The 20654-nt window shown below is 43.5% G+C and overlaps 1 long non-coding RNA gene across 1 annotated transcript; it reads right to left on the bottom strand.

The window, feature by feature from the left end:
- Positions 1-7591: 7591 nt before the first annotated feature.
- LOC134478021 (uncharacterized) lies at positions 7592-19484 on the bottom strand. Its single transcript, XR_010050363.1, has 4 exons — positions 19307-19484; positions 9912-10070; positions 8661-8842; positions 7592-7745 (listed from the first exon to the last, which is right to left on the bottom strand). It is a non-coding gene; the product is annotated as an uncharacterized LOC134478021 (long non-coding RNA).
- Between the last annotated feature and the right edge of the window lie 1170 nt (positions 19485-20654).

Here is a 20654-nt window from a genome sequence, read left to right as displayed (position 1 = left end):
CCAGCACTGGTCCAACAGATCTTTAAAGTGGCTGTCAGGTGGTGTCTTTGACTCTGTATCCAGCAAGAGACTGAAGCACGTGGGTGTTCCTGTGGGCAGCAGGCCTCACCACGCCAGGCTGGAAAACTTCACCCAGTGCAGGCTCACAGGGCACCCTGCATCACTACAGGGGCCATCACCAAGCGAGCAAACTCAAGTCCGCCGTGTTTCTTCCCACCCCACAATCTCCAGTTGAGGAGAGCTGGTGGTTCTCAGCTGTAATGGAACCTGGGGTGATCACAGGTGAATGGCCAGAGGCGACACCCAGAGGAAAAGCTGGCACCCTAGGAAGAGTCTACTTCAACCTAGAAATGTGTGTTCACCAAGTAGGTTGGCCATGGATGATCGAAGGGTCTCCACCTACAGACCACCATCTGGGTTCCACCTGCAGGAGCCCAGAGCTGGAGAATCCAGCAGATGTCCAGTTTGTACCACTCTATGCCCTTAATTTCCAGCTGCAAGTTGCATTAGCCCACTAATTACCTCCTGGTTGTTCTTGCATTGTTTGGAAGGACTTCAGCAGGCAGAGTAGGGGTGTGGGAGCGACTCAGTGGTAGAGCACTTTGCCTAGCAGCACAAGGCCCCTGGTTAGAACCCCAGTGCTAGGGGAGCAGGAGCTGAGCTTCAGCTGACCTCCTCACTTACCAGGAAAACAAGGGGTTGAATCTTAGCTTCTTCCTTGAGCCTCCCTGACTCCTCCAGGGTGATAGGATTACTGTCCTGCATTACCCTACCTTTTCATGCTGGCAGGAGTCATGTTCTGGTTGTGGCAGCTTTTGTTTCATTGCCTTGAGTTACTATATTTTTAGCATTAAAGTTCCCTCTGTGTGCATTTGCACGTTTGTCCCTGGTGGTTTTGTCTTAGGTGGTTTTACATCCCTGGCTGCCTATCACACACTGTTAAACACAACACAGCTGGCTCAACAACAGTGGCTCAGAATCTGAGCTTCTAGAGTCAGGAGCCTGGATAGAAATCCCAGCTCAGCCATTAACTGCTGCATGACCTGATGCACGTTCCTTGCCTCTGTCTCTCTGCCTGCCCCCGTCTCATGAGAGCACGGCTAGCCAGCCTCACATTGCAGGGCTGCTGTGCCTAAGTGCTCGATAAACTCAACTAGAGGACATAAGCGCTTGTGATTACCTGCTGATTGAATGGCTCTAATCAGTAAACAGAAAGAGGGGTTGGGAAACCAGAGGGCCAGTGGTGGGAACCACACACTATCCAGGAAGCAGAAGGTGGCAGAAACCTGCGGAATATGTCAAGGTATTGTCCTGGCCCCTGGGGTTTTTGCTAAGGCAAAGAAATGTGGGGAAGAAAGGGCATGAGTGAGGTTTTGTTACAAAAATAAGACACTCAAATATTATTAATTCACTCAACAAATATTTACTGAGCACCGATTATGTGCCAGGAAAGTGAGACATTTGTTTTCTTGAACACAATAGGAGAATAATAGCTAGAGTATGTTCTCTCCTCATCGTATCTAGCTGTCAAGCTGTAATATAATGTGAGCTCGGCAGCTTCTGGCCTCTTAACTAGTCTCCAGGCACACTTTGCTCATTCCTTTACTAATCTACACCAAATGGAGCTGGCCAAATGAGTTTTCCAAAATACCAGACTCCTCAGCTGTTACGTGCTTCTTACTCAAAGGTGTCGCATTTGCAAGTGATTTAGGACACAGTCTTCCCTGCATGTCAACCTAGCACATTCATTCTTGTTGTCCAAGATCCCTCTCAGGTACGCGTGCCCCAGAACCCCATGCCCCATGTCCATCAGAGCCCACCCAGACATACAGAAATCAGGGTCCAGCTTGAAGTAAAGTGGATTTGGTGCAGGGATTGGTCCTGCAGGTTAAAGCTAAGCCACCAACCCAGTGACAGTGAGGCAAACCAGAGCTCAGCACCAACAGGAACCTGGCAAGATCTTGCAGTAGGAGTTGCAAACTTGAGGTTTCCAGATCCTAAGGGTCACCCTGCTGAGCTGGAGCATAGGTGCTCTGCAGACTCTGACATTGTCAGGCAAGGGGGAAGAGCAGGAGAGCCACACTGACTCTTTGTCCCAGTCTCCTTCAGTCCCCAGGCCTCCTGTAGGCTGAGACAGGCAGAAGCCCACAGCAAGCTTCCTGGGCTTCCTAGCATCCTATGCCCAGTCCCGACATGCACACACTCTCCACTTTCCCCTTTCCCCACCCTTCTGGCTGAGTGAGGGGCGAAAGAGCAGGAGTGGAGCTGCCTGGCCACAAGCCCCTGATGTCTGCTCCTTCGGCTCTGACCCCTTTTCTGCAACCATTCTTCTCAGGACTGTGAGCTCCCTGCTTCCCAGACCACTTTTCCTTCTAGACTGTGGATTTCCACATGGGCAGACAATGGCCTTCTTCATCCTGGTAACCTCAGCAACCACATAATTCACAATGTGTCATAGGCCTGTGACTGTCCTCGCATAGCACTTGAAAGAAAACTCCTGGGGTCACCTCCAGCAAGCTCTTCTTTCCTGCTGCTTGATCTCCTGTCCTTGCTGCCTGAACTCCACTTGGGCATGAGTAAGGCATGGGGTTCACTCACCTCTGAGTTGTCTCTGTAAACTTGTAGTCAAGCCTTCCCAACAGCTTACAATAGCTGTTATGCTAGCACCATCAGCCTGTCAGCCTTCCACCTTGCCACAGCCACAGATGTATCAGCCATCGGAATTCCCTCAATTTCCCAAACACTTCCCTCCACCACCCAAGACACTTCTCAGCCACCCTCCCTGCTGTTTATCAGTATGTGCCGATTTTAAAATCAGCTTAATGAAAACATAATTAAGATAAATTAGCTGCCCCAAAACTGCATAAGGAATGGGCCAGCAGAAATCATTCTTACCACTTGAAGAGTAGCAGAGGGAAAACGCCACTGAACTGAACTTTTCAATACTGAAGTTAGGAAATCTGAAACAGAGGGGATGCTCAGTTATTTTTTCCTTTATAAGCCTCTCATGAACTTTATATATAGCAGCCCATTTTTTACTGAGTCCCCTGCTCAAGAGGCCTGTGTCCTTCATCAAAACTCTGTATTCACACTTTGTTTTAATTTCCCCTGTGTAAATGTCAGACACTCTGGCAGTGGCCATGGGGCATGGGATAGGACTAGCCTGCTTGTAGTAAGTTTTGTCCCACTGCATAATGTTTCCATGTTAAAAAGTATTTGCCAATGTTAAGGCTTAGTAGATTTCTCTTTCTTTCAAACACACACACACACATACCCTCCAGCCTTCTCTTCAAATGAGCCCTTTGGTCATATGAGCTGTTACCCCACAGGAAATGATAGGGTGACCAGAGGCTACTTTCTTTTACAATGGCCAGATATGCACCAATCCTCTTTTCTCCCTGCTCCTGGTGCACAAAGTCTCCAGCCCACAGGGATTACCCAGGGCTTGCTCCCTTAGGCTCCAGAGAGCCCAAGATTGCTGGCAAACAGACAGGTTTCCCCTGAGGAACCACTTGTTGTAAAGCAGCACAGATTTTTCTCAGTTGTCACATAGGGTGACCAATTCATCTCAGTTTAATTTTCCAAGTGGCAAGTTCTGTATCCCAGGAACTTCTGCTCTCCTGGGCAAACCAAGCTGGTCTCTTCATGCGTGTGTCACAAAATCTCCGCTATATGACCCCTCCCACATGGGAAAGGATGATGCTACACTGACCCAATTTCCCCAGGTCCCATTGGGCAGATACTGCAGGGAGAGCCAGCCTCCCCAGGAGTACGTGCCAGCATGGGGACAGGCCCCAGGCAGAGGATCCAGCCCTGATTATGGGCTCTGTGACAGGGTCTTCTGGTGGGGCTCTGTATGACCTCAGATGGACTCAGGCTCTGGGGCCTCCTTCCTTCCACTTAGGAGTCTGGTGAATATATAGTCAATGCCTTCCCCATGCCAGTGCCATCCTAGGTCCTTGGACACAGCAGTGGGAGGTGGGAAGGTCCTTGCACTTAGAAAGCTCATATCCAGAAGAGGAAACAGCCATAAAGCCTGCTAGCAATATCAGGTGGAGGGGCTGGAGGGCAGAGCAATGGTGGAGAACTTGCCTGGTACAGTGTGTGCAAGGGATTCCATGGCCTGACATTGAAGAAGGAAGGAAGCCAAGAAGGAAGGAACAAAGGGAGGGAGGACCACTGACTGCAGGAGGAAAGCAGTCTACAGGGTGTCAGCATTTGGGGCAGGTGCCAAGGAAGACCAGAAAGGAGTTGAGATTTCCTTTGGCCCCCATTTTGAACACTACACATACTAACTTGGGTTTTGTGGTTGAGGTTAACAATTTACATTTTCAATTAGTAAATGTTTTATCCTCAGTGAGAAATGGCTGTCTAGGATCCATATCAACATCAAGCTGGTTCTTTCACAGATGAATTGGAAACATAGCAAGTCATATTCACTCAAACAATAGTATAGGGGTGAAGAAAAGAGAGGCTAAGCTTATTAGCAAATCAGACAGCGTTTTATTAAAGTGCAGCTGAAGACAAGGTCCCATGATAAGGCCCAAAGCAGAAAAGTAAGCAAATAAATATATAGACTTATAACCACCACCACCACCACCACCACCGCCTGCCACATGCCTGCAGGAAGCAAATAACTGCATTATAGTAAATTAAGGAAAGGACAGTATTACAGCTTTTCATTCATTCATCATGCAAACAGGCATTGACTACCTATTGAGGACCAGGTCTGCTCTCTGTAAATAATGAAAGATGATATTTGGGGAATTCAGCATATTCATCTATATTTTAAATAACCCTCATTTTATTCTTCTGACTATAAATATATATAATATTATGTTCCCCCCACATTGAACCCAGGGCCTCATATGTGCTAGGTGAGTGCTCTCCTCCTGAGCTACACCGCCAGCCTCATCATTTTAAGTAAGTTTTGAAAAGGAATTACGGGCTGTCTTTTAGTGAAATCTTGTTGCTTACATTGTACTGTTCTGACCTGCTTTGTTATGTTCTGTTTTGTCTTAATCTCTTTAAAATAAAAAAAATAAATAAATAAAAGGAATAACAGCTTTTCTTGGAGTCCAGCTTTCCGTTGACCTTGGGGGGGGGTGGGGGGATGTTCCTCTCCACTCCGCCCTGCCGGGATATTATCTGCACTTCAGCCTCGAGGCCAAGGTTGCTGGTCTTCACTTCTCTGTGCACGGCCCAAGGCCTTACTGGCCTGAAAGACATCTGTGGAGATGCCTGAGACTGAGGGCTGCAGCTGGAAGCAATCCCCGTCTTTCCTCGAGGCTCCCAAGGACAGGCTTGGCCTTCCATACCCCCAGCCTATCCCCACTCCACCCCTATAGGGGGCGGGGGTGTCGCCCAGCCCTTCCAGGCAGCTGCAAGCTGAGCCTAGACCCATACTCTGCAAAGCAGCTTAGCAGGATGCTGCAGAAAGCCTCCGGTACACACAGACATCCCACAGGGAAGCCTTCTTACGGGCTCCGCTAGACCGGTCATGTTATGCTATGCAGAACCCTTTTGAATGTCGTTGAAGCAAAGGTCTAACCCTGGGGTAGAGGACACCGATCTGCCACGAGGACTTTCTGAGGACTTCATTGTACACCCTCTTGCCTCAGCCGCCCTAGTTCAGGGATTACAGGCATGCACCACCACGCCCAACACAACATAATCTAAGAAGGCACCATACACCCAACTGGAACAAACACCTGTGCAAAAAACAAGTTGAAAATACTTGTGTACAAAAAAGCCAGTTGAAGCCAGGTCAGGTACAGTTTTTGCAGTCTCCTGTAACCTGAGTCCTAGCTGCATTGATGAAGGGAAAAATCGAGTCTTGTGGTTCCACGTAACCCGTAAAACTCAGTGGTTCTCAGGCGCAGAAGACAGGTGGAAGAAGAGGAAGAGGGACAGATGATTCATGTTCCATATTTTTTTCATGACCTGACAAATTTATCCAGTCTTGCGGCGCTCTGCACTTCTTCGCCTGCAGGGGGCGCACACCGCAGCACCGGCCACCTGTGGCCTTAAGGTCCACAAACCTGGATTTGCCAGATTTTTAGATTTTTCAAGAGAAACCACAAGACAGAATTTTGAACTGAAATCTTTTAATTATGAAGCACAGGTCAAATTTTTAAAAAGAAAAACAAAGCATCGCATGGACACAGTAAAGCCAGCCCGCAAGCCTTCCAAATGGCAATTCCTGCTTTAGAGACAGTCCTTGCTTGTTGTGTGACCCTGGAAAAATGACCTCACCCCGCTGTGCCTCACTTCCTCCACGTATAAAATGGGGGCATACTATATGATAAGGCACACTATGGACTTTAACCGAGACGTGTGTGTGCATGGGTAGGTGTGAGCTGTTATTTTCAGTGTGTGGTCCTCTCCCAGGAATCCCTTTTTCAACATCCTCTCCAGCTGAACACTCAGCCACTGCTTGTGGACTTCCTGAGATGGGACCCTCGGGCTCCCTAGAGAGGAACAGCTGGAGGGGGTGACCCCACATCTCAGTGGCTTGCTCCAGGGTCTGTCTACTTCTTGCTCTTGTCCAGACCTGGTGCTCAAGTGCCCCTTGGGTCCATGACCCTCCATCCCCACCAGAACCACACCAGAATCCTTGTTGGATCCTCTGCCTTCAGCCATCAATCCAAGTCCTCAGTCTCCTAGCTTGCTGTGGATGGACCCATGGTGATCTCATGTCATCTGGGATTGTGGTCGACCCTCTTCCCTGGATTTGTTTTTGGTTTGTTTGACACTTGGACCAGGTGTGCACATTTATGACCATCATGAAGGAATTCTCTTCGCTGACAAGGAGAAAAGCAACCAGAAAAAATCCAGGTTCCCAGCCTCCCCGGTGGGGTGCCCAGGCTACCCACAGGCTCCTGCCTGCTGCTGTAACACATCACATGTTTCTCTGAGGTCTCTTCTGCTTCCACACTCATGTGGCTGTTAAGCAATTGTTCTCTTGCAGACTGCAGGGCGGAGGACCTTGTTTTCTCTCTGTCAGTTAAAGGATGTTTAAAGCTCCTCACAGTATGGCCCTCTTCATATAATGGTTAACAGCATGCGTTTGCTCCCTCAAAGCCAACAAGGAAGAGAGACCTTCTTAGGAAGGTGAGCCCATCTTCTGTAATCATGTAATCATGTGCACATAGCCTGTGTCCCATCGGTTTTTGCCAGATTGACTATTAGAAGCCAGTCACATGTCCCATCCACACTCCAAGGGAGCTCGCACTTGGTGCAATGAGAAGGTGGGGACCCTAGGATCCCTTAGGGTCTGTTATCCTTTGGTCCCCAACCGCCTGTGTCTCTGCATATGCAATGTACATGGACCCCTTTCCCACATCCCCAAGAATATCCAACCATTCCAACATCTCCTCAAAGTCCAAATCTCTTGATCTGAATCAGGGCCAGGTATGGGTAAGGCTCTTTAGGTGTAAATCCTTCAATCTGGAAAACTAAAGACAAGTTATTTGACTCCTAATATACAATGGAGGAGCAGGAATATCAAACACTCATAGACATTTCCATTTTAAAAAATTGGGGCGGGGAAGGTGAACAACATGAAGTAAAAAGGAATTACCAGCCTAAAATTCCACCTGAAGACTCCTGGCAGAATTCCTTGACTAGATTTCAAGAGCTGGGAGAAGGTCCCAGTGGCTGTTGGTTCTGCCTTCCTAGTCCTCTTTTCTTTCTTCATACAGGCAGCACAGGTTTGCAGTAGAGAAGTTTTATCATCCTGCTTCCTGCCAACAAAATTTGAGATCTGTCAGCTTCCTTTCATTTTTCACTCTTTCTGTTCCTTTCAGTTTAACTTAGCAGTGTTTTTGCGAAATAATTTCCTCAAACACTCCTGTGAATTTCCCTTCTCACCAAAGCCAACTCCCTGGTTCTCCACAAGATAGGCCCCGTCTACCTGTCCCTGCTGAGACGGTTGAAGGACAACTCAATTGTGCTTCCCAAATCCTTCTATTATGTTCTCTGAGAGCTGTCTTTCATCTCCGGAGAGGTTCCTGTGTGTGTGACTGTGCTCAACCTTTTCACCGCCCGATATTCTACAAAGCCTGAACAAGCTTCTTCTCTAGCTCAGGACTTATTTCCATGCCACATACTCCAAAGTAATTTCTTATCTTTAATATTTTTTGCCATCTGGAGAGATAGAAATTTTTAAAAATTATCAAGTCCTTGTTCCTTTTGGTTATCAGATCTCTCTCTCTCTCTCTTTCTCTCTCACTCTGTCTCTTTCTACTTGCATCTAACTATAAGCACCAAAAGAAACAGGTACCACCTTCAATATTTGCTTGGAAATCTCAGTCACATAACCAGATTTATCACTTACTCCACATATGTATCACTGTGATGATCCATTTCAAAAGCTTTTAGGGCATTTGTAGTATTTAAGAGATCTAGGTATTTTGTACATCTGGGAGAATATATATGAGGTATGCTTTAAAAGAATAGCAAATGTTTAAATTTTAAAAATGTATTGCACTGTCATTTTTCCCCCTCAAAATACTCTCCCTTAATTTGAATACACCCATTCCACTCCTCTTACTGGTTTCTAAAGCATTCTGTATCTCTTCTTTCCTAAGCATTGTTAGTTGCGCTGTTGTGGCTGTCTCTATGGCTCTATGGCTATGTGGCTGATTCCAAACTTTTACCTTTCATGGTCGTTTTGGTTTTGGGAAGAGCCAGAGGTCACTTGGGGCCAGAGCTGCTGAAGGAGGTGGATGAGCGCACACGGCAATGTTTTTCGAGCCTATCTTCCGGTTCGGTGGTCCTTAACAGCGGCAGTCATCATATATTAAGATGCATCTTGTGAAGGCACTCATGATTTCCAGAACTGCTTTTGAAAGTGGCAAGAATGATGGGATAATTGTGCTTGCACAAGGGGGAATAATTTAAAGATGAATAGTAATACGCTTTTTATTGTGGTAACTTTTTAAATTTAAAAATTCATTGTATATTTTGATCGTATTTCATATATTAAGAATTTAATCAGCTTATAAATGAATGTTGAAACGTAAAATGTACATTTTTTTGTCTATTAAGTTCATAAATTTTCACTTGTTTGTTCTTTAAGGAATGCTTAGATTTTTAGAAGAAAGCAGTTTATATAATTAATATACCAAGCACTAAACAGATTTGAAGCAGCCATGATGAAGCCTTTCTACGTTCAGAGGTCCCTCAGACATTGATGAATTAGTAAGACACAAACATCTGGGGAGGGTTCCTTCGGGAGGTGCTGAGAGCAGCAGACCCCGCAGGGCAGCGGGCCAGGCCTCTCTGGCTCTAGAGCAGGTGTTGGCGCGCAGCACGGCTGCCCTCGGTCCCTCTAGTGGCCAACACTGTGAAGCGCACCTTTCCTGAACACTAAGAAAAAATGCTCTCTAAAAGTTTCACTTGATTAGCAAGACACAAAGGGGAAAAAAAAAAAAAAAGAAAGAGACAGAGAGCCAGAAATTCTTCCCCAGAACCCCCATATTTATCCACTTCCTGCACACCTGCATCACCAGGCGCCGCCGTCCACTGTGAACATCTTTAATCAGTGTAAAATGTTCCCTTCTTCAGCTGATGTTCTGTTCCGCAATCTAGACCCCTTAGCCCTGCATTTGCCCTCTGGAGCTGCCCAGCGTGCTTCTAATCTCTTTCCCCTCATGGCACCTCGAATGTTTGGACACAGCTTCTTGGCGGCCCCTTCCTCGCACCAGGGGTCTCCTCTTGCGGCCACCGGGCTAGTTCCTGACCCAGTTTCCACATACTTCTCGCAGTCTCACCCGCCACTTCGCAGTCCCCCAAATGTGAGCCCGCTGCTCTGGTGGGGCTGTACCGTGCTCCTGGCACCTACTCTGCTAACTTAGAATAGGTCAAATGATGCCAAATGATGGCCCAAGTGCTGTGAGTGCTCTTACCTGGATTTTTCCAGATAAAGGACATTTCACTGATCTCACTTTGTCTTCTTTGTAGCTTTGAAACATATTGTTGGGCAGAAAGCATCGGTTTCCCGGATACAACAATGAACGCCACGAGCTATGAGCTGAAGAACCCATAGGCATGGGCATGACCTGTGCCTGATGAGAGATCAGAGGAGCCGGTGAGAAGCTTGGGGGTTGACGGTGGCGTCAAGCTGGGGGCAGATACCTTGTTCAAATTTCTTCCTCCATAACATAAACTTACTTTTTTTAATATTGGCCTTTGTGGACACAGAGAAAAGAGACTTGATGTAACATCCCTCTGTGGACTGCAGACTAATATCTAGTCTAATCACACCTCTCTTGGAGCCAATGTAGACTTTTCCCTGAAGGGCTATTTTTCAAAACCTTTCACAGCTGAATTTGTCTGCCTGGCTCACTTCCAATCTCTTCATAACATCCTCCACTTATGGGCCCCAAGACTGAACAGTATGTTTTAATGACTGATACTGGCTATAGATTAAGAGTGATATCTTTGAAAATATTTCCATTATAACACAGCTCATTGTTGCCAAGATTTATATAGGTAAGGAGCCCCTAGAGTACAACAAGTCATGTTTCAAAACTTTCTCTGTAGATCAAATATTTGCTATTTGGGTGTGTTTTTCCACACAAACAATGTTATATCTGAACTGTGGGTTCCTGGCCCAGCCAACGAGATCCGATTTAATCCACAGAGCGATAATGAGCTCAGGCTGGATTTAGGGAATAAGAATTGTCTGGTATTGAGAATAAAAGATGCAAGCAGATGGAATGGGAATTTCCTCTGCCACATTCTCAGCAGAGAGCTGCCCAGTATATAATAGAACATTATAAAGGGGTGAAGTTATGTAACTGCCTGTCTCCTCAATGCTTTTCTGGCCCTTTCCAACCTTGTTGGTCCCAATTTTAGTACCCTAGCTCTTCTCACCACCGTGGTCCCCAAATCTCCCAGGGTGCAAACACTATTCCATGCTTCAGGATGTCCTGCCATGGTCTAAAGCTCATCCCTTAGTGAGGGTAAATTCAGGGGAGTGCGGGATGGCAGGCACCTCAGTGCCTTGAGTCTGCCTTGAGTGAATTTTCAGTGATGTGTTTGGCATTAATGGGCCACTTAGTTATCAAAAGACTCTGCAATCTCTGTGCACTTTCAGGCAGTGTCACAAGATGAATACACACAGGTTATATCAAGGAAGACTTGGGCAATGTGGAAGTGACTATAGCATATTTACTGACGGTTGACTCGGGCCCAGACCCTGAATGGTACCTACTTCCCCAGGATTTCCCTCCTTCCTCCATGTCCCAATCATGGATTATATGCTCTAGTTTATTTTTCAGCAGTTCTAAGATTTTTTCAATTGTCTTTATTTTGAGAAATTTCTGCATGAAAGTTGCAAGACATCCTGTCTTCAGACGCATACATAATTTAGGATTCCCCTTATAAAAAATTCTCAAGAAAGCAAACTGGTTCATAGTGACATAAAGCTGATCAGCAGCTGCCACAGTGTGGGGAGGAAGTGAATTACTGACAGGACCCAGGGAACTACTGTGAGTGGCAGAAGTGGCCTTTGTCTGGGAGGCAGGAAAGTTTTCATGGGTGCGCACTGCCAAGGTTTGGATAAGTGGCCCCCCAGAGGAACATGTGCTAAAGCCTTTGTCCTCACTGTGGTACTGGGAGTTGAGTTGGTGGAGTTGTTAAGAGGTGGGGCCTAGCTGGTTGAGGTAGCACTGTTTTATAATCCCAACTACCCTAGAGTCTGAGGTAGAAGGACTGAGTTTTTGAGGCCAGCCTGGGAAACTTAACAAATTTGGTGTCAGAATAAACGTAAAACATTACTGGCATGTGGCTCAGTGGTTGATCTCTTGCCTGAGGTGTGCAAGGCCCCGGGGGTAATCCCACACACCAGCAACCCCCAAAACAAGCAAAAATACAGAGCAAGGCCTTGCTGGAAGTCTTTCAGTCACTTTGTGGGGTGGATCCTAGAGGGGATACTGGGACCTGGACCCTCCTTTTTCTCACTTTTTGCTTCCCAGCTGCCACAAGGTAAATAGTTTAGCCTACCAAACATTCCCTGCTATGTTGTACTGCCCTTCATTATTTGATTTTTTTTTTTTGTCTTTTTGAGACAGGGTCTCTATATGCAGTTCAGGCTGGCCTTGAGCTCACTTTGTGGCCTAAGCTGGTCTTGAACTCGCAACAATCCTCCCGAGTGCTGAGATTACAGGCATGATCCACCATGCCTGGCTGTACTGCCCTTCAGAAGCCCAAAACCAACAGGGAGGTTATGGTTTACAGACAGATGTCCCCTCAAAAGCTTTGTGTGCTTGTGATGGGGACTTGGAGAGGTGATTGTGATTGGATCATGGGGTGTGATACCCACTGATGCATTAGCCCACTGAAGAGTTTATCACTGAATGTGATTTGGGAGGTGAAACCTTTTTGGAGGAGGTGGGCCCCTGGGGGCATGGCCCGGAAGGGTCTGTCTGCCTCCTCCTCCCTTCCTGCTGCCCTGCCTTGAGAGGCTTCTCCTCTCCCACACCTGACTTCCATGCAGCCCTGCCTTGGAGCCAGCCAACTGTGGACTGAAACTTCTGCAAACAATGAGCCAAAATAAAGCTTTTCTTCCTTAAATTGTGGGTACTGGGTATTTTCTCTCAGCTACCATGAAAATAACTAAGACAAAGGTCAGCTAACTGTGGATTGGAACTGCAAAGACTGTGAGCCAGAAATAAATCTCTCCTCTCACAGGTATTTTGCTACATGAATAGAAAGCTGACTATTGAAAATATCTATCAAAACTCTTCATGTTTAAAATATGTATAGCCTATTGTTTCCTTCAATAAAGGACTAAATGTAAAATATTATTACACAGAGAGATTCATTGACATTTATTAAGTTTATTGTGTTTGTTTCAAGTAGATATATATCTTTAAATAATGTTATTTCTGTGTATTTAAAAATTGTATAGATATGTATATTTTATTCTATAAATTTCTTTTTTATTACATTATTATGTGTTGATCTCATACAGATACAGATATTCTATAACATATAGCACAACTCTTCACATTGTTACATCTATTATAACATCTCATAATATAGTGGATTAAAATCATTCATATTTTACCCACATGCTAAACCAGGGGGGAATCTGGGAACTAATGACCAACCCCTCTGTCCCCAAGTGATGCCACCCGTGCTCCTGGGGTCTCCTGCACAGGGTAACAGCAGTGAAAACCAACAGACCAACCTCAGTGAAGGAGAGCCCAACACCCAGGAGGAGAGCTTTGCATCAGAACTGAAGTGTTGCCACAGAAACCAGGTGAGAGATAGCCTTGAGAGGGAGGCTTGGAGAGGAATAGAACAGACCCCCTGGGAGGCCTGCGATCTAACCAGGAAGTTCACAGGGCCTGTATTCCACTGTGGGAGGCCAGGTGTGGAGGGTGAAGTGTGGAGGGGGGCAGTCTTGAAAGAGAAGACAGCTGGTGTGGCAAGATCTCTGAGGTCTGGTGCTGCTGCCTCCATTCAGCAGAAATGAGTGGTCTAAAGTACTATGGGCAATATTTATATGGCTTAATTGTCTTCAATAAAATCATAGTCCTCAGATTGAGGGGATGCTTATGAGTGACTCCTAGGGCTTGTCAATATCCAATGAACATTTATAACCATTGATGGTACTGAATTTGCTACTACAGCCAAGGTAACATAGTAGCTGACAACTTATTTCTCTGTGCCAGTGTCTGGGTTTCCTTGGGACCATAAACAATAAAAATGGATACACATGCACATAGGAACATGGGACAACAAGATAACAAAAGACTCCCAAGATCTCCCAGCTCTCTTGAGGCAGCTCAAGGACCACAAACATACCGGGAAATGGAACACTACAAAAAGGTTATAGAAAAGATAAAGAAACTGGACAAGTTCCAAGAGGAAATGCACCAAAAGCTCACAGAAATATTCCTCAGCTTAGCCAAAGTGCATTCAGGGGTATAAGTAAAATATTGGGAGATGAAAAAGTATATAAATATTTATGCACATTCTCAACCAAACAATATGAAACTGACCAGATCAGTTCAAAATATGAATGATAAGTCACCAAGGATTTACAATCCTTGGAAAGACATCAGATAGAAATAACTGAAATAAAAACTATATAGAATTTATAAGTGGCAGAAATGACCAGTGTGGAGATTAGAGTGTCTGAAATTGAGGATGAAATGGTAAATTATGATAAATTCTTAGAGAAGGTCACAGACAGATAGACAGACTGACAGACAGACTGACAGACCGACACACACACACACACACACACACACACACACACACACACATGGTGGCTTACTCCTGTAATCTCAAGATTGAGAGGACTTGGGAGGCTGAGGCAGCAGAATCATTTGCAAGTTCAACAACAGCCTGGCCTACAAAGTGAGCCCAAGGCCAGCTTGAACTGCATTTAAGACCTTGTCTCAAAAAGACAAAATTAATTAATTAATTAATTAAAAATAAAAATAGAGGACTGGGGATTTAACTCAGTGACATAAGCACCTGCCTGGCAAGTGCTAGTTTACAAGTTTGATCCCCAAATAAAAAATAAATAAATAATAAAAAAATAAAGACAATACCTGAACAACTTACTAGGACACCAGAGAAATTATAAAATGCCACTCTAAGAGGGAAGTTCATTGTGATCAGTGCTAACAATAGCAAAACAGAGCCAGTTCAAATAAATAACCTTATAAGAAACCTTAAGATACTTGAAAAACAACAGTCTAGGACCAATGAAAATTAAAGGGGAAAATCAGATTAAGCAAAAAAAATCAATGAAATTGAGACTAAGAAAACAATACAAATAATCAACAAGTCAAAGAGCTGGTTCTTTGAAAGAATAAACAAAAATAGATAACCTTCAGCCAAAATTACCAAGAAAAAGGGAGAGAAAACTCACATCAGTGCAATTAGCAATGAGAAAGGTAGAATCACAATAGACACTGTCAAAATGTAGAAGATACCAAATATTACGAATAATTGTTTACCAACCAATTGGGCAATTTTGAAGAAAGGAACATAATCTTAGACTCACATAAATTACCAAATTAACTCACAATACATAAAAATGCTGCAGAAAAAAATTCTGAAAAATTCAATAACAAGCAATAATATTAGGGCAGTAATAAAGAATCTACAAACTAAAAAAGGCCCTAAGGTCTGATGGATTCACTGCTGAATTCTACAAAACATTAAAGCATGTTGTATCACTGATACCCCTAAAAGTCTTCAAAGATATTGAAAGAGATAGAGTGCTATCAATTCACTTATGGAATTCATAATAACTCTTATCCCCAAATTAGAGACCAGTAGAAAAAGAAAACAACAGACTAACCTTTTAATAAACATAGATGCAAAAATTTTCAACAAGGTATTAGCAAATAGAAGGCAGCTCATCATTAAGAGATCATATATCATCACCAAATAGATTTTATTCCAGAGATGCAAGGATAGTTCAACATATGCAAATCAATAAATGTAATATATCACATAAATAGAAGCAAAGTAAATGACCACATAATCGTATCAATAGATACAGAAAAGCCTTTTGTCAATATCCAACACCTCTTCACGATAAGAACTCAAAACATTAACCAGACCAACATGCAAAAGAAAGAAATACAAGGCATACACATAGGAAAGAAAGAATTCAAATTATCATTATTTGCAGGTGACATGATATTCTACATAGAAGAGCCAAAGAATTCCAAAAACCCTCCTAGAATTAATACCGAACTCTTGAAATATAGCAGAATATGAAATTAACATGCAAATCTCAACAGCAATTGTGTACACCAATAGTGACCTCAATGAGAAGGATATTGTGGAAAAATACCATCATGGCAGTTTCAAGAAAAATGAAGTATCTAGATATTAACCTAACCAAGGAAATGAAAGACCTCTATAACCAAGGCTACAGTAGTCTAAAAGAGAAGATGGACGAGGATATTGGAAAATGAAAAGATATCTCCTCCTCTTGGATAGAGAGAATCAATATTGTCAAAATAGTCATACTCCCAAAACTATTCTGCGGATTTAATGCACTCCCAACTAAAATATGAACGTCATACTTCACAGACATAGAGAAAACAATGCTAAAATTAATATGAAACCAGAAGAGACCAAGAACAGCAGAAGTAATCTTGAGCATCAAGAGCAAAGCAGGAGCCATCACACTACCTGACCTCAAATTATACAACAAAATAATAGTAATAAAAACAGCATGGTCCTAGAACACAATGGATCAATGGAACAGAATAGGAGAAATGGAAACAGCCCTAGACAAATTTCGTTCTTTGATATTTGACAAAAGGGCCAAAATCATACAAAAGACAAAAGACAGCCTATTCAACAAATAGTGCTGGGAAAAACTAGTTATCTGTTTGCAGAAGATTAAAACTGGACCCATATCTTTACCTACTGGAAGATAAAATAGGCAAAACTCCTGAAACCACAGGTGGAGAGAATTTTTAAACAGAACCACAATTTCACCAAAATTAACAGCAAGAATCAATAAATGGGATTACATCAAATTAAAAAGATTCTGCGCAGCAAAGGAATCAATTAATAGAATAAAAGACAACCTTCAGAGTGGGAAACATTTTTGCCAGCAATTCTATAATACCTAAAATATATAAAGAACTCAATAAACTGTGACCACCTAAAACAAAAGACTTAAGAAACGGGTGATTAAAATAAACACACACTTCTCCAAAGAAGAAATTCAAATGACCAACAAATATATGAAAAAATGTTCAACATCTCTGGTCACTAGAGAAATGCAACCTGAAACAATGCTGTTGTGACGATAGTAGATGCCCTACCCCAAAGCCTCATGTGCTCACAGGCGGGGCTTTTCAGAGCTTGCTGGATCTAGCATGTGTAATACTGGGATTGAGAGTGTGTGATCCACTGATTAGAATAAGCATAGTTCTGACTGTGGGTAACAGGAGACCCACCTGGGTGTGGGTGGCACCAATCAGTAGTCCTGTAACCTTGACGGAATAGAAAGGACAAAAAAAAATGTAGGCTCACCACTTCGCTGCTTGCTATTGGCTGCTCACTGCATGCCCACCACGAACTATTTCTCACCTGTGAGGCTCCTCTGCTGTGCCACCCTACCATGGAGCCAGTTGACTATTGTCTGAAACTTGTACAAAATGTAAGCTGAAATAAATCTTAAATTTTCCTCTTTTAACCTGTGAGTGTCAGCAAGAAAAGTAACTAAGGCACATGCTAAGATTCTACCTTATACCAGGAAAAATGGGAATCATCAAGAAATCAAAAAATAGGGTCAGGAATTTAGTTCAGTGGCATAAGCACTTGCCTGGCAAGCACAAAGGTGTGAGTTCAATCCTGGGTGCAAAAAAAAAGAAAAACAAAAACAAAAAAACAAACAAATCCTGATGTGGCCACAGTGAAAAAGGAACCATCCTGCATTGTTGGGGAAAATGTAAAGTTGTACCACTACTATAGAAACTCTTAAAAGAATTAACATTAAAAGTTTCATAAAGCTAGGTATAGCTATACCCTTTCTAGGTGTCTCCTCAAATAGACTAACAACACCATACTAGAGTGGTGTGTGCAACCAATGTTTGTAGTAGCACAATTCATAACAGCTAAAAAAAGTGGTCTGTATGGCAATCAAGAGGTGACTGAATAAGGAAAATGCGGTAGCTATACATAATGAAATATTACTTGGCTAAAAAGAAAGGCAAATTTGAAATATTGGCAGGGAATAGATATACCTGGAAAATATAATGTTGAGTGAAAAAGCCAAGCACATGAGCTTACATACCATACAGGATCTCTCATTTGAGTGTGAAAAAGTACAAAGAACATAATAAAGCATGGATAAAAGATAGATCTCTTGCACATGGGGGGTCCTGGAGACCATAGAAGATGGGGAGGGAAAATAAATAGAATAAAGCTGTGCCATGTACAGGAACCTAGTAACCTCAATGAATATAAATATGATGTGTTATAAGCATGAGATAAGATTAATAACAAGTATGAAAATGGGGAAAGGGAATTAGAGGAGGAGGGAGGGAGGGAATTGGAAGGATACTGAAAAACAGAATCAAGGTATTAGGTACATGTACCCACTCTTTGTGATGACTGTAAATTGAATGTACTGCAGAATACACTAAAAAGATAATTTTACTATAATATAATGTGAATATAGTACTACATTTTCTCTCCATTTTCCCTTCATAGGAGTAACTGGGAAGAAGCCACAAGGTGGGTATACAGGTGGGTTTTCCATGAGTCAAATGTTGGTGAATCAGAATGTCCTGTTTCAGTGATTTATGGAGTACATAAGAATACCTGAAGTCACCCTTTCTCCAAATCCCACCACAACAGAGCAGCTCAATTTTGTATCCTGCAGAGTTGGAGTGATTTGGAAGACAACTGTGGTGGCACCCACCATTAAAACCTGACTCTGATACACCAGCGATCCACCAAGCTGGCTTAGGAGGCAGATGCCCCAACCACAAATGACTCAACTCCATTCATTGCTATCAAGTTCTTGATGGCTGTTAATTTCAAACGAGCATCAGAAAAGATGAAGTCATGGTTTCTAGGATACTAAGCTTGACTTATAGGTATTAAGCCTATCTTATTTATAGTATTTTCTAGATCTCCCACTTGTGCTTAATTTTTACACTTTTGATTTGGCAAAAAGTCAGTGCAGCATCTTGAAACATCCCATGACTGTTGCTGCTGACAATTATTCTAACAAGCATACATGTCTCTCACATATTATATATTTGTTGTGAAATTTTGTCTTTCATTATTATAAAATTATATCTCAAAACATGTGGAGAAGGAAAGTGCAAGCAATATAACAAAATAAGAGGATGCCGAATTCCTACAGAGAAAGCTGGGGGATATCTGTATAGATACACATCACGATTTACAACAGTTGCTACTTCTGTATATCTACCCATCTCTCTATATATCTATATCTGTCAAGGAGAAAGGGAATCCTCCAGGTTCAAGGAACAAACAGGCTCCTCAGAGACTGAGCAATAAATAGAGGGCTCATTGCAGCATAGCCTCTGCAGAGTCTGGGCCAGCCCTAAGTCCCACAGGTTCCTGGAATTTTAACACTGCTGCAAGCCAAGCAGATGTTGTCTCTGGTGTAAGCAAGGAAGGCAACTGGAATTCAGCACTTGGCAGGCTCTGAGTTCCGAGGGCTGGATCAATGGCATAAACAGGATCAGACCAACTCCTCTTTCCTCAGGCTAGAGGCAAACAGAAGCTCCTTCAGAAAAACCTGAAACCCAGTTCATGCCACACCTACCAGGACTCAAGATCTGCTGCAAGGCTGGAGTAGAAGCTGAAAGGCTCGTAACAGCAGGCGGGGTGCTCTGGGGTCTGTAAGACCCAGCTGAAGGAAACCGGAAGCCACACAGATCTTCACTAGGGAAAAATCTCCTGAAAAAAAATTCCTGAATAAGACTCCAAAGCACAGGAGAGAACCACCTCAAGAGTCAGCCACTTACCAGTCCAACATTTAGATACAAAATTAACAGGAAATGCAATCCTGAAAAAGAAGAGAGCTCACAAACAAAAGGACGACCAGGCTTGGAGGTGAGCCCCGCAGTCCCAGCCTCTCAGGAAAACGGCTGGAGCTCAGGAGTTCCGCATCTGACCTGGGCAACATGACATGATTCTGTTTCAAAAAACAAATAAAATTTAAAAAGTGGACCAAAACAGCTCTTTCATTAATAAAATTTACATCCATTGAAACTCAAAACTAAATAAATATGTTGGATGGATGAAATTTAAGAAAAAGAAACAAACTAAAGAAATGACTCAGAATGTAGCAGAGACAAAAATAAAAAACACAATGAGTAAGAATTGAAGAAGCACAAGGGAAAGATTCATAAATGGACATCTAATAGAATCTGTGGATGGGACACTTGGAAAATGGGAAAGAAGTAATATTTGAAATGACAATAACCGAGAAATATTCCCAGAATTTACAAGACAGGACTTCTTCCTGATACCCATCGTTGCAAACCACCCCAGAGTTCGGTAGATCAAAACAACCACTGTAGCTCTAGCTTACAGCCTGTGGGTGAACCATTTGGGCTTGGTTCACTCCAAAGGAGCTCTTAGTCTTTGGGGGTTTGCTCACACATCTGGGGCCACCTGGCTGAGGTGGTCAGTGGCCACTGGCCTCACTTGAATTGACCACTGAGAGCCCAAGGAACAGAGGAGCAGCCTCAGCCCAGGAGGGTGCCCTGCGGAAAGTGCCCTCTATTTCGTTTGGCAACTACATTGGCACAAGTTGGCCTTGTGGCAACTGACAACCTCCGTGCCCTAATTTAACGTTTTGCAGCTGGTTTTCAAATGTGCTTCTGTGTAGGGTGAGTTGTCCTTTTACACAGATTGTGACACATGTTGACTCACCAGGAGCAAGTTGGATCTGAAATGGAAGTTGGAATCATTTTAATCAAAGACTTGACATTTCTTTGTTGCAGCTGGAAGCCTGGGGTTACTTACTGTTATTTTTACCTATGACCACTTCACTCTCTAGACTCAGCTCCAAGTAGCTAAATAAAACAACAACTGACTTTGGTCAGTGTTAAACTTTGTGCTGCCGGGGCTGGGGATTTAGCTCAGCGGCATAAGCACCTGCCTTG

Source organism: Cavia porcellus, unplaced genomic scaffold, assembly GCF_034190915.1.
Source record: "Cavia porcellus strain 051 isolate PalLab524CR breed Dunkin Hartley unplaced genomic scaffold, mCavPor4.1 scaffold_11, whole genome shotgun sequence".
Lineage (NCBI taxonomy): Eukaryota > Metazoa > Chordata > Mammalia > Rodentia > Caviidae > Cavia > Cavia porcellus.
The sequence above is the reverse complement of the archived record's forward strand: the minus strand, read 5'-3'. Positions and strand labels throughout refer to the sequence as shown.